At 40.6% G+C, this 13,646-nt stretch overlaps 9 non-coding genes across 9 annotated transcripts; all 9 read left to right on the top strand.

Moving 5' to 3' along the window:
• The first annotated feature begins 405 nt into the window (after positions 1 to 405).
• LOC131707314 (U1 spliceosomal RNA) lies at positions 406 to 569 on the top strand. The gene has a single exon (XR_009311106.1). It is a non-coding gene; the product is annotated as a U1 spliceosomal RNA (small nuclear RNA).
• Positions 570 to 2,297: 1,728 nt separating this feature from the next.
• Positions 2,298 to 2,416, top strand: LOC131706657 (5S ribosomal RNA). Its single transcript, XR_009310722.1, has one exon. It is a non-coding gene; the product is annotated as a 5S ribosomal RNA (ribosomal RNA).
• Positions 2,417 to 3,309: 893 nt separating this feature from the next.
• LOC131707318 (U1 spliceosomal RNA) lies at positions 3,310 to 3,473 on the top strand. The gene has a single exon (XR_009311107.1). It is a non-coding gene; the product is annotated as a U1 spliceosomal RNA (small nuclear RNA).
• A 1,728-nt stretch (positions 3,474 to 5,201) lies between these two features.
• On the top strand, positions 5,202 to 5,320 carry LOC131706661 (5S ribosomal RNA). Its single transcript, XR_009310723.1, has one exon. It is a non-coding gene; the product is annotated as a 5S ribosomal RNA (ribosomal RNA).
• An 893-nt stretch (positions 5,321 to 6,213) lies between these two features.
• LOC131707319 (U1 spliceosomal RNA) lies at positions 6,214 to 6,377 on the top strand. The gene has a single exon (XR_009311108.1). It is a non-coding gene; the product is annotated as a U1 spliceosomal RNA (small nuclear RNA).
• Positions 6,378 to 8,105: 1,728 nt separating this feature from the next.
• LOC131706663 (5S ribosomal RNA) lies at positions 8,106 to 8,224 on the top strand. The gene has a single exon (XR_009310724.1). It is a non-coding gene; the product is annotated as a 5S ribosomal RNA (ribosomal RNA).
• An 893-nt stretch (positions 8,225 to 9,117) lies between these two features.
• LOC131707320 (U1 spliceosomal RNA) lies at positions 9,118 to 9,281 on the top strand. The gene has a single exon (XR_009311109.1). It is a non-coding gene; the product is annotated as a U1 spliceosomal RNA (small nuclear RNA).
• Positions 9,282 to 11,018: 1,737 nt separating this feature from the next.
• Positions 11,019 to 11,137, top strand: LOC131706798 (5S ribosomal RNA). The gene has a single exon (XR_009310810.1). It is a non-coding gene; the product is annotated as a 5S ribosomal RNA (ribosomal RNA).
• An 892-nt stretch (positions 11,138 to 12,029) lies between these two features.
• On the top strand, positions 12,030 to 12,193 carry LOC131707324 (U1 spliceosomal RNA). Its single transcript, XR_009311114.1, has one exon. It is a non-coding gene; the product is annotated as a U1 spliceosomal RNA (small nuclear RNA).
• The last annotated feature ends 1,453 nt before the right edge of the window (positions 12,194 to 13,646 follow it).

Here is a 13,646-nt window from a genome sequence, read left to right on the forward strand (position 1 = left end):
TTTGACCAATGTTTTGCTTGCTTTCGTTTTGAAAGTCGTACATTTGTTACATTTTTTTTTATTTCGTTTACGCAGACGTGTATACAGACCCGTCGCTTCTTTTGCGGAACATCTCACATGCTGCTGCACGAATGACGTCGTCCTGTGTAAATCCTGGCATCTTGTCCTCCAATGATAAAGGCGCATGCAAATATATACCGAGAGGCATTACGGGAATGCAATTTATAAATACTTATACTGAAAACTGAAGGAACCCATTACACCCAACAGACTGGAAAGTGCGATATGATAACAATGAAAATGTTATATTAGGAAAAGAGTGTTTCTTTAAATTGCAGATGTAGGCACCGTTTCTTTGAAAAATGTCTCTTGTGGACGGGTGACGACTCGCAATGTGTACAACTCATACTTACCTGGCAGGGGAGATACCATGATCATGAAGGTGGTTCACCCAGGGCGAGGCTCGGCCATTGCACTCCGGCTGTGCTGACCCCTGCGAATTCCCCAAATGCGGGAATCTCGACTGCATAATTTCTGGTAGTGGGGGACTGCGTTCGCGCTCTCCCCTGAAACTATGGTCAAAGACAGAAACAAACACGAACCCGTCGGAGGAAGGAAGGAACTCACTAGTTGTTCAACAACTCTCCGGCAGGCGGCTTCGTCACACAGGGAGTCAGGTTTTCTTTAAAAGGAGCTCAATGTTTTTAGCTTTCTGACTGTCAAATAAATAGCTACGTGGTTCCTGCACATCTATTTCCATGTTTCGTTATTTTTTATTGACAAGACTAAAAGTAAAGACTCAGCAGTGTCTGTATCAAAGTTTTTATTTTTATTTTAAATAATTGGAAATCATTTTCGAGCTTATCAGTTTTATTTATTTAGTTGATGTTTTTTATTCAAAGCAACTTACAGATAAACTGTGCATCACAACTGCTGCTGCTGCTGCTGCAGAGTCACTTACAATAGGACCTGGGTTTTACATCTCATTTGAAGGAAGGAGCACAAGGAGGTTAAGGGACTTGCTCAGGGACAGGGTCACACACAATGAGCCAGTGGCTGAGCTGGGATTGAACCAGGAACCTCCCGGTAACAAGAGCTTTTCTTTAACCACCTGACCACTAAGCCCCTTAAATCATATCTTGGCAGACAAACACTTTAATTAGACAACATAAAACCACATACAAGCAGATTTACAAGCAGGGCTGCAATCGCGTTCGCGCTCTCCCCTGATGTTATAGTCAAAGTTAAAAACACAGGTATTGAAAGCAATTAGCGATTATCTATATATCTCCAGCAGGTGGCTCTGTCAGACTGGGAATGAGATTTTGTTTTTTCTTTCGGAGCGTATAATGTTCTAGAAAGTACCAAAGTGTTTTATGTACATGTATTGTGAAGTGTTTCATCTTGAGAAGACAAAGTAACGAGTCAGCGGCACGTGTATCAAAGTTACAAAGTTGCTAATATTAAAGAAGACGAGGTTCAGCGGTACAGTTGTTTTTTTAAACCATAGTGTTTCAGTTCTGTACAGACGTTCTATGTCGTTATCCGTTATTGATTCAGCTTTATTTAGATGATTGCCTTTACCTTGTTTTAATTTCCCGTTCCTCTGAGATACGAATCTACCAGCTTTACATCTTTTTTTTTTTTTTTTTAACGTATTCTCATTTTGTTGATCATTAATGCACATTTCTGTACTGTGGGTGTTGTCGAGCGATTGAAAACGAGACATTTTGTGTTTGAATTGAAAGTGATGGTCTCGAGGAGTCGAACAGGTCACAATAAGCCTTCATCCATGTATCATGTAACCACATGTATGCTGTCTCTAACTGGAGGAGAGGGACCCTTGCCGTACTGCTCAGCCTAAAGAACCACACGAGTTGTTTGAAAGGGGGATTTATTTTGTAGAATAAACATCAAATTGGTTTCAGGGCATACAGTCCTCCAACGGCAACACAGCTCAGTAGTACAGCTGAGATCCATTACAACACTGCTGCAGATTCAAACTAAAAGAGGGTAATATACAAAATGGATGCCTTTGAGAACTTAACACTTTCAATGCCAACGTGTGGCTACTACTTTGTGAACATACAATTTCGCAAGAATCTAATGGCACTTTTAATGCTGCTATATACACACACAGACACACGGACACACGGGCCCGCACACGTGGAGCCCAGAGCTGCTTAAATGTTAACGTTTGTGACAAATTAGAGATCTGGAAATCCCTCCCCCAACCTGTCATTGCATGAATGATATTAACTTAATACTATGAAAGAGATAAACCAAGACTGTCGTTCGCTTACGGCCATACCACCTTGAGAACGCCCGATCTCGTCTGATCTCGGAAGCTAAGCAAGGTCGGGCCTGGTTAGTACTTGGATGGGAGACCGCCTGGGAATACCAGGTGCTGTAAGCTTTTCTTTCTGCAGCTTGACAGGGGGCGCTATTTCCCTTGTTATTTATGTTACTAACCTGGAAGCTGTAAGTCTAAACATCGTTTTCTTTTTTTTGTTTTTTTATTGTCCCATTCCACACACGAACAAGTATTGTATCAGCCTTTACTGGTTTTGAAAACTGAGTTAGGACAGAAAGGGTTATCGTATTATATTCTAAGCCGAAACTACCAGTAGCGGTCCGATACAAACAAATGTGAACAGGGTTAAGACAAAAGTACTGACGAGTTTTGCTAGTTATGGTTAGTTTAATTAATTAAAAAAAGAAATAAAAGTTGATGAAGTACTTTTTATTATAGTAACAGAACGAGACATGTTTTAAAGCCACAAACTGCGTGTTTAGATTATTGTGCCAAACAAGAGAACAAAACGAGCATATCAACCAAGAACGGATTTAGTGACCCGTTCATTCGTTCGAGTTTATTTATATTATGTGTGACCTTAACAAATGTTTGACCAATGTTTTGCTTGCTTTCGTTTTGAAAGTCGTACATTTGTTACATTTTTTTTTATTTCGTTTACGCAGACGTGTATACAGACCCGTCGCTTCTTTTGCGGAACATCTCACATGCTGCTGCACGAATGACGTCGTCCTGTGTAAATCCTGGCATCTTGTCCTCCAATGATAAAGGCGCATGCAAATATATACCGAGAGGCATTACGGGAATGCAATTTATAAATACTTATACTGAAAACTGAAGGAACCCATTACACCCAACAGACTGGAAAGTGCGATATGATAACAATGAAAATGTTATATTAGGAAAAGAGTGTTTCTTTAAATTGCAGATGTAGGCACCGTTTCTTTGAAAAATGTCTCTTGTGGACGGGTGACGACTCGCAATGTGTACAACTCATACTTACCTGGCAGGGGAGATACCATGATCATGAAGGTGGTTCACCCAGGGCGAGGCTCGGCCATTGCACTCCGGCTGTGCTGACCCCTGCGAATTCCCCAAATGCGGGAATCTCGACTGCATAATTTCTGGTAGTGGGGGACTGCGTTCGCGCTCTCCCCTGAAACTATGGTCAAAGACAGAAACAAACACGAACCCGTCGGAGGAAGGAACTCACTCACTAGTTGTTCAACAACTCTCCGGCAGGCGGCTTCGTCACACAGGGAGTCAGGTTTTCTTTAAAAGGAGCTCAATGTTTTTAGCTTTCTGACTGTCAAATAAATAGCTACGTGGTTCCTGCACATCTATTTCCATGTTTCGTTATTTTTTATTGACAAGACTAAAAGTAAAGACTCAGCAGTGTCTGTATCAAAGTTTTTATTTTTATTTTAAATAATTGGAAATCATTTTCGAGCTTATCAGTTTTATTTATTTAGTTGATGTTTTTTATTCAAAGCAACTTACAGATAAACTGTGCATCACAACTGCTGCTGCTGCTGCTGCAGAGTCACTTACAATAGGACCTGGGTTTTACATCTCATTTGAAGGAAGGAGCACAAGGAGGTTAAGGGACTTGCTCAGGGACAGGGTCACACACAATGAGCCAGTGGCTGAGCTGGGATTGAACCAGGAACCTCCCGGTAACAAGAGCTTTTCTTTAACCACCTGACCACTAAGCCCCTTAAATCATATCTTGGCAGACAAACACTTTAATTAGACAACATAAAACCACATACAAGCAGATTTACAAGCAGGGCTGCAATCGCGTTCGCGCTCTCCCCTGATGTTATAGTCAAAGTTAAAAACACAGGTATTGAAAGCAATTAGCGATTATCTATATATCTCCAGCAGGTGGCTCTGTCAGACTGGGAATGAGATTTTGTTTTTTCTTTCGGAGCGTATAATGTTCTAGAAAGTACCAAAGTGTTTTATGTACATGTATTGTGAAGTGTTTCATCTTGAGAAGACAAAGTAACGAGTCAGCGGCACGTGTATCAAAGTTACAAAGTTGCTAATATTAAAGAAGACGAGGTTCAGCGGTACAGTTGTTTTTTTAAACCATAGTGTTTCAGTTCTGTACAGACGTTCTATGTCGTTATCCGTTATTGATTCAGCTTTATTTAGATGATTGCCTTTACCTTGTTTTAATTTCCCGTTCCTCTGAGATACGAATCTACCAGCTTTACATCTTTTTTTTTTTTTTTTTAACGTATTCTCATTTTGTTGATCATTAATGCACATTTCTGTACTGTGGGTGTTGTCGAGCGATTGAAAACGAGACATTTTGTGTTTGAATTGAAAGTGATGGTCTCGAGGAGTCGAACAGGTCACAATAAGCCTTCATCCATGTATCATGTAACCACATGTATGCTGTCTCTAACTGGAGGAGAGGGACCCTTGCCGTACTGCTCAGCCTAAAGAACCACACGAGTTGTTTGAAAGGGGGATTTATTTTGTAGAATAAACATCAAATTGGTTTCAGGGCATACAGTCCTCCAACGGCAACACAGCTCAGTAGTACAGCTGAGATCCATTACAACACTGCTGCAGATTCAAACTAAAAGAGGGTAATATACAAAATGGATGCCTTTGAGAACTTAACACTTTCAATGCCAACGTGTGGCTACTACTTTGTGAACATACAATTTCGCAAGAATCTAATGGCACTTTTAATGCTGCTATATACACACACAGACACACGGACACACGGGCCCGCACACGTGGAGCCCAGAGCTGCTTAAATGTTAACGTTTGTGACAAATTAGAGATCTGGAAATCCCTCCCCCAACCTGTCATTGCATGAATGATATTAACTTAATACTATGAAAGAGATAAACCAAGACTGTCGTTCGCTTACGGCCATACCACCTTGAGAACGCCCGATCTCGTCTGATCTCGGAAGCTAAGCAAGGTCGGGCCTGGTTAGTACTTGGATGGGAGACCGCCTGGGAATACCAGGTGCTGTAAGCTTTTCTTTCTGCAGCTTGACAGGGGGCGCTATTTCCCTTGTTATTTATGTTACTAACCTGGAAGCTGTAAGTCTAAACATCGTTTTCTTTTTTTTGTTTTTTTATTGTCCCATTCCACACACGAACAAGTATTGTATCAGCCTTTACTGGTTTTGAAAACTGAGTTAGGACAGAAAGGGTTATCGTATTATATTCTAAGCCGAAACTACCAGTAGCGGTCCGATACAAACAAATGTGAACAGGGTTAAGACAAAAGTACTGACGAGTTTTGCTAGTTATGGTTAGTTTAATTAATTAAAAAAAGAAATAAAAGTTGATGAAGTACTTTTTATTATAGTAACAGAACGAGACATGTTTTAAAGCCACAAACTGCGTGTTTAGATTATTGTGCCAAACAAGAGAACAAAACGAGCATATCAACCAAGAACGGATTTAGTGACCCGTTCATTCGTTCGAGTTTATTTATATTATGTGTGACCTTAACAAATGTTTGACCAATGTTTTGCTTGCTTTCGTTTTGAAAGTCGTACATTTGTTACATTTTTTTTTATTTCGTTTACGCAGACGTGTATACAGACCCGTCGCTTCTTTTGCGGAACATCTCACATGCTGCTGCACGAATGACGTCGTCCTGTGTAAATCCTGGCATCTTGTCCTCCAATGATAAAGGCGCATGCAAATATATACCGAGAGGCATTACGGGAATGCAATTTATAAATACTTATACTGAAAACTGAAGGAACCCATTACACCCAACAGACTGGAAAGTGCGATATGATAACAATGAAAATGTTATATTAGGAAAAGAGTGTTTCTTTAAATTGCAGATGTAGGCACCGTTTCTTTGAAAAATGTCTCTTGTGGACGGGTGACGACTCGCAATGTGTACAACTCATACTTACCTGGCAGGGGAGATACCATGATCATGAAGGTGGTTCACCCAGGGCGAGGCTCGGCCATTGCACTCCGGCTGTGCTGACCCCTGCGAATTCCCCAAATGCGGGAATCTCGACTGCATAATTTCTGGTAGTGGGGGACTGCGTTCGCGCTCTCCCCTGAAACTATGGTCAAAGACAGAAACAAACACGAACCCGTCGGAGGAAGGAACTCACTCACTAGTTGTTCAACAACTCTCCGGCAGGCGGCTTCGTCACACAGGGAGTCAGGTTTTCTTTAAAAGGAGCTCAATGTTTTTAGCTTTCTGACTGTCAAATAAATAGCTACGTGGTTCCTGCACATCTATTTCCATGTTTCGTTATTTTTTATTGACAAGACTAAAAGTAAAGACTCAGCAGTGTCTGTATCAAAGTTTTTATTTTTATTTTAAATAATTGGAAATCATTTTCGAGCTTATCAGTTTTATTTATTTAGTTGATGTTTTTTATTCAAAGCAACTTACAGATAAACTGTGCATCACAACTGCTGCTGCTGCTGCTGCAGAGTCACTTACAATAGGACCTGGGTTTTACATCTCATTTGAAGGAAGGAGCACAAGGAGGTTAAGGGACTTGCTCAGGGACAGGGTCACACACAATGAGCCAGTGGCTGAGCTGGGATTGAACCAGGAACCTCCCGGTAACAAGAGCTTTTCTTTAACCACCTGACCACTAAGCCCCTTAAATCATATCTTGGCAGACAAACACTTTAATTAGACAACATAAAACCACATACAAGCAGATTTACAAGCAGGGCTGCAATCGCGTTCGCGCTCTCCCCTGATGTTATAGTCAAAGTTAAAAACACAGGTATTGAAAGCAATTAGCGATTATCTATATATCTCCAGCAGGTGGCTCTGTCAGACTGGGAATGAGATTTTGTTTTTTCTTTCGGAGCGTATAATGTTCTAGAAAGTACCAAAGTGTTTTATGTACATGTATTGTGAAGTGTTTCATCTTGAGAAGACAAAGTAACGAGTCAGCGGCACGTGTATCAAAGTTACAAAGTTGCTAATATTAAAGAAGACGAGGTTCAGCGGTACAGTTGTTTTTTTAAACCATAGTGTTTCAGTTCTGTACAGACGTTCTATGTCGTTATCCGTTATTGATTCAGCTTTATTTAGATGATTGCCTTTACCTTGTTTTAATTTCCCGTTCCTCTGAGATACGAATCTACCAGCTTTACATCTTTTTTTTTTTTTTTTTAACGTATTCTCATTTTGTTGATCATTAATGCACATTTCTGTACTGTGGGTGTTGTCGAGCGATTGAAAACGAGACATTTTGTGTTTGAATTGAAAGTGATGGTCTCGAGGAGTCGAACAGGTCACAATAAGCCTTCATCCATGTATCATGTAACCACATGTATGCTGTCTCTAACTGGAGGAGAGGGACCCTTGCCGTACTGCTCAGCCTAAAGAACCACACGAGTTGTTTGAAAGGGGGATTTATTTTGTAGAATAAACATCAAATTGGTTTCAGGGCATACAGTCCTCCAACGGCAACACAGCTCAGTAGTACAGCTGAGATCCATTACAACACTGCTGCAGATTCAAACTAAAAGAGGGTAATATACAAAATGGATGCCTTTGAGAACTTAACACTTTCAATGCCAACGTGTGGCTACTACTTTGTGAACATACAATTTCGCAAGAATCTAATGGCACTTTTAATGCTGCTATATACACACACAGACACACGGACACACGGGCCCGCACACGTGGAGCCCAGAGCTGCTTAAATGTTAACGTTTGTGACAAATTAGAGATCTGGAAATCCCTCCCCCAACCTGTCATTGCATGAATGATATTAACTTAATACTATGAAAGAGATAAACCAAGACTGTCGTTCGCTTACGGCCATACCACCTTGAGAACGCCCGATCTCGTCTGATCTCGGAAGCTAAGCAAGGTCGGGCCTGGTTAGTACTTGGATGGGAGACCGCCTGGGAATACCAGGTGCTGTAAGCTTTTCTTTCTGCAGCTTGACAGGGGGCGCTATTTCCCTTGTTATTTATGTTACTAACCTGGAAGCTGTAAGTCTAAACATCGTTTTCTTTTTTTTGTTTTTTTATTGTCCCATTCCACACACGAACAAGTATTGTATCAGCCTTTACTGGTTTTGAAAACTGAGTTAGGACAGAAAGGGTTATCGTATTATATTCTAAGCCGAAACTACCAGTAGCGGTCCGATACAAACAAATGTGAACAGGGTTAAGACAAAAGTACTGACGAGTTTTGCTAGTTATGGTTAGTTTAATTAATTAAAAAAAGAAATAAAAGTTGATGAAGTACTTTTTATTATAGTAACAGAACGAGACATGTTTTAAAGCCACAAACTGCGTGTTTAGATTATTGTGCCAAACAAGAGAACAAAACGAGCATATCAACCAAGAACGGATTTAGTGACCCGTTCATTCGTTCGAGTTTATTTATATTATGTGTGACCTTAACAAATGTTTGACCAATGTTTTGCTTGCTTTCGTTTTGAAAGTCGTACATTTGTTACATTTTTTTTTATTTCGTTTACGCAGACGTGTATACAGACCCGTCGCTTCTTTTGCGGAACATCTCACATGCTGCTGCACGAATGACGTCGTCCTGTGTAAATCCTGGCATCTTGTCCTCCAATGATAAAGGCGCATGCAAATATATACCGAGAGGCATTACGGGAATGCAATTTATAAATACTTATACTGAAAACTGAAGGAACCCATTACACCCAACAGACTGGAAAGTGCGATATGATAACAATGAAAATGTTATATTAGGAAAAGAGTGTTTCTTTAAATTGCAGATGTAGGCACCGTTTCTTTGAAAAATGTCTCTTGTGGACGGGTGACGACTCGCAATGTGTACAACTCATACTTACCTGGCAGGGGAGATACCATGATCATGAAGGTGGTTCACCCAGGGCGAGGCTCGGCCATTGCACTCCGGCTGTGCTGACCCCTGCGAATTCCCCAAATGCGGGAATCTCGACTGCATAATTTCTGGTAGTGGGGGACTGCGTTCGCGCTCTCCCCTGAAACTATGGTCAAAGACAGAAACAAACACGAACCCGTCGGAGGAAGGAACTCACTCACTAGTTGTTCAACAACTCTCCGGCAGGCGGCTTCGTCACACAGGGAGTCAGGTTTTCTTTAAAAGGAGCTCAATGTTTTTAGCTTTCTGACTGTCAAATAAATAGCTACGTGGTTCCTGCACATCTATTTCCATGTTTCGTTATTTTTTATTGACAAGACTAAAAGTAAAGACTCAGCAGTGTCTGTATCAAAGTTTTTATTTTTATTTTAAATAATTGGAAATCATTTTCGAGCTTATCAGTTTTATTTATTTAGTTGATGTTTTTTATTCAAAGCAACTTACAGATAAACTGTGCATCACAACTGCTGCTGCTGCTGCTGCTGCTGCTGCTGAGTCACTTACAATAGGACCTGGGTTTTACATCTCATTTGAAGGAAGGAGCACAAGGAGGTTAAGGGACTTGCTCAGGGACAGGGTCACACACAATGAGCCAGTGGCTGAGCTGGGATTGAACCAGGAACCTCCCGGTAACAAGAGCTTTTCTTTAACCACCTGACCACTAAGCCCCTTAAATCATATCTTGCCAGACAAACACTTTAATTAGACAACATAAAACCACATACAAGCAGATTTACAAGCAGGGCTGCAATCGCGTTCGCGCTCTCCCCTGATGTTATAGTCAAAGTTAAAAACACAGGTATTGAAAGCAATTAGCGATTATCTATATATCTCCAGCAGGTGGCTCTGTCAGACTGGGAATGAGATTTTGTTTTTTCTTTCGGAGCGTATAATGTTCTAGAAAGTACCAAAGTGTTTTATGTACATGTATTGTGAAGTGTTTCATCTTGAGAAGACAAAGTAACGAGTCAGCGGCACGTGTATCAAAGTTACAAAGTTGCTAATATTAAAGAAGACGAGGTTCAGCGGTACAGTTGTTTTTTTAAACCATAGTGTTTCAGTTCTGTACAGACGTTCTATGTCGTTATCCGTTATTGATTCAGCTTTATTTAGATGATTGCCTTTACCTTGTTTTAATTTCCCGTTCCTCTGAGATACGAATCTACCAGCTTTACATCTTTTTTTTTTTTTTTTTAACGTATTCTCATTTTGTTGATCATTAATGCACATTTCTGTACTGTGGGTGTTGTCGAGCGATTGAAAACGAGACATTTTGTGTTTGAATTGAAAGTGATGGTCTCGAGGAGTCGAACAGGTCACAATAAGCCTTCATCCATGTATCATGTAACCACATGTATGCTGTCTCTAACTGGAGGAGAGGGACCCTTGCCGTACTGCTCAGCCTAAAGAACCACACGAGTTGTTTGAAAGGGGGATTTATTTTGTAGAATAAACATCAAATTGGTTTCAGGGCATACAGTCCTCCAACGGCAACACAGCTCAGTAGTACAGCTGAGATCCATTACAACACTGCTGCAGATTCAAACTAAAAGAGGGTAATATACAAAATGGATGCCTTTGAGAACTTAACACTTTCAATGCCAACGTGTGGCTACTACTTTGTGAACATACAATTTCGCAAGAATCTAATGGCACTTTTAATGCTGCTATATACACACACAGACACACGGACACACGGGCCCGCACACGTGGAGCCCAGAGCTGCTTAAATGTTAACGTTTGTGACAAATTAGAGATCTGGAAATCCCTCCCCCAACCTGTCATTGCATGAATGATATTAACTTAATACTATGAAAGAGATAAACCAAGACTGTCGTTCGCTTACGGCCATACCACCTTGAGAACGCCCGATCTCGTCTGATCTCGGAAGCTAAGCAAGGTCGGGCCTGGTTAGTACTTGGATGGGAGACCGCCTGGGAATACCAGATGCTGTAAGCTTTTCTTTCTGCAGCTTGACAGGGGGCGCTATTTCCCTTGTTATTTATGTTACTAACCTGGAAGCTGTAAGTCTAAACATCGTTTTCTTTTTTTGTTTTTTTATTGTCCCATTCCACACACGAACAAGTATTGTATCAGCCTTTACTGGTTTTGAAAACTGAGTTAGGACAGAAAGGGTTATCGTATTATATTCTAAGCCGAAACTACCAGTAGCGGTCCGATACAAACAAATGTGAACAGGGTTAAGACAAAAGTACTGACGAGTTTTGCTAGTTATGGTTAGTTTAATTAATTAAAAAAAGAAATAAAAGTTGATGAAGTACTTTTTATTATAGTAACAGAACGAGACATGTTTTAAAGCCACAAACTGCGTGTTTAGATTATTGTGCCAAACAAGAGAACAAAACGAGCATATCAACCAAGAACGGATTTAGTGACCCGTTCATTCGTTCGAGTTTATTTATATTATGTGTGACCTTAACAAATGTTTGACCAATGTTTTGCTTGCTTTCTTTTTGAAAGTCGTACATTTGTTACATTTTTTTTTATTTCGTTTACGCAGACGTGTATACAGACCCGTCGCTTCTTTTGCGGAACATCTCACATGCTGCTGCACGAATGACGTCGTCCTGTGTAAATCCTGGCATCTTGTCCTCCAATGATAAAGGCGCATGCAAATATATACCGAGAGGCATTACGGGAATGCAATTTATAAATACTTATACTGAAAACTGAAGGAACCCATTACACCCAACAGACTGGAAAGTGCGATATGATAACAATGAAAATGTTATATTAGGAAAAGAGTGTTTCTTTAAATTGCAGATGTAGGCACCGTTTCTTTGAAAAATGTCTCTTGTGGACGGGTGACGACTCGCAATGTGTACAACTCATACTTACCTGGCAGGGGAGATACCATGATCATGAAGGTGGTTCACCCAGGGCGAGGCTCGGCCATTGCACTCCGGCTGTGCTGACCCCTGCGAATTCCCCAAATGCGGGAATCTCGACTGCATAATTTCTGGTAGTGGGGGACTGCGTTCGCGCTCTCCCCTGAAACTATGGTCAAAGACAGAAACAAACACGAACCCGTCGGAGGAAGGAACTCACTCACTAGTTGTTCAACAACTCTCCGGCAGGCGGCTTCGTCACACAGGGAGTCAGGTTTTCTTTAAAAGGAGCTCAATGTTTTTAGCTTTCTGACTGTCAAATAAATAGCTACGTGGTTCCTGCACATCTATTTCCATGTTTCGTTATTTTTTATTGACAAGACTAAAAGTAAAGACTCAGCAGTGTCTGTATCAAAGTTTTTATTTTTATTTTAAATAATTGGAAATCATTTTCGAGCTTATCAGTTTTATTTATTTAGTTGATGTTTTTTATTCAAAGCAACTTACAGATAAACTGTGCATCACAACTGCTGCTGCTGCTGCTGCTGCTGCTGCTGAGTCACTTACAATAGGACCTGGGTTTTACATCTCATTTGAAGGAAGGAGCACAAGGAGGTTAAGGGACTTGCTCAGGGACAGGGTCACACACAATGAGCCAGTGGCTGAGCTGGGATTGAACCAGGAACCTCCCGGTAACAAGAGCTTTTCTTTAACCACCTGACCACTAAGCCCCTTAAATCATATCTTGGCAGACAAACACTTTAATTAGACAACATAAAACCACATACAAGCAGATTTACAAGCAGGGCTGCAATCGCGTTCGCGCTCTCCCCTGATGTTATAGTCAAAGTTAAAAACACAGGTATTGAAAGCAATTAGCGATTATCTATATATCTCCAGCAGGTGGCTCTGTCAGACTGGGAATGAGATTTTGTTTTTTCTTTCGGAGCGTATAATGTTCTAGAAAGTACCAAAGTGTTTTATGTACATGTATTGTGAAGTGTTTCATCTTGAGAAGACAAAGTAACGAGTCAGCGGCACGTGTATCAAAGTTACAAAGTTGCTAATATTAAAGAAGACGAGGTTCAGCGGTACAGTTGTTTTTTTAAAACATAGTGTTTCAGTTCTGTACAGACGTTCTATGTCGTTATCCGTTATTGATTCAGCTTTATTTAGATGATTGCCTTTACCTTGTTTTAATTTCCCGTTCCTCTGAGATACGAATCTACCAGCTTTACATCTTTTTTTTTTTTTTTTTTAACGTATTCTCATTTTGTTGATCATTAATGCACATTTCTGTACTGTGGGTGTTGTCGAGCGATTGAAAACGAGACATTTTGTGTTTGAATTGAAAGTGATGGTCTCGAGGAGTCGAACAGGTCACAATAAGCCTTCATCCATGTATCATGTAACCACATGTATGCTGTCTCTAACTGGAGGAGAGGGACCCTTGCCGTACTGCTCAGCCTAAAGAACCACACGAGTTGTTTGAAAGGGGGATTTATTTTGTAGAATAAACATCAAATTGGTTTCAGGGCATACAGTCCTCCAACGGCAACACAGCTCAGTAGTACAGCTGAGATCCATTACAACACTGCTGCAGATTCAAACTAAAAGAG

This window comes from Acipenser ruthenus, chromosome 2 (genome assembly GCF_902713425.1).
Source record: "Acipenser ruthenus chromosome 2, fAciRut3.2 maternal haplotype, whole genome shotgun sequence".
NCBI lineage: Eukaryota > Metazoa > Chordata > Actinopteri > Acipenseriformes > Acipenseridae > Acipenser > Acipenser ruthenus.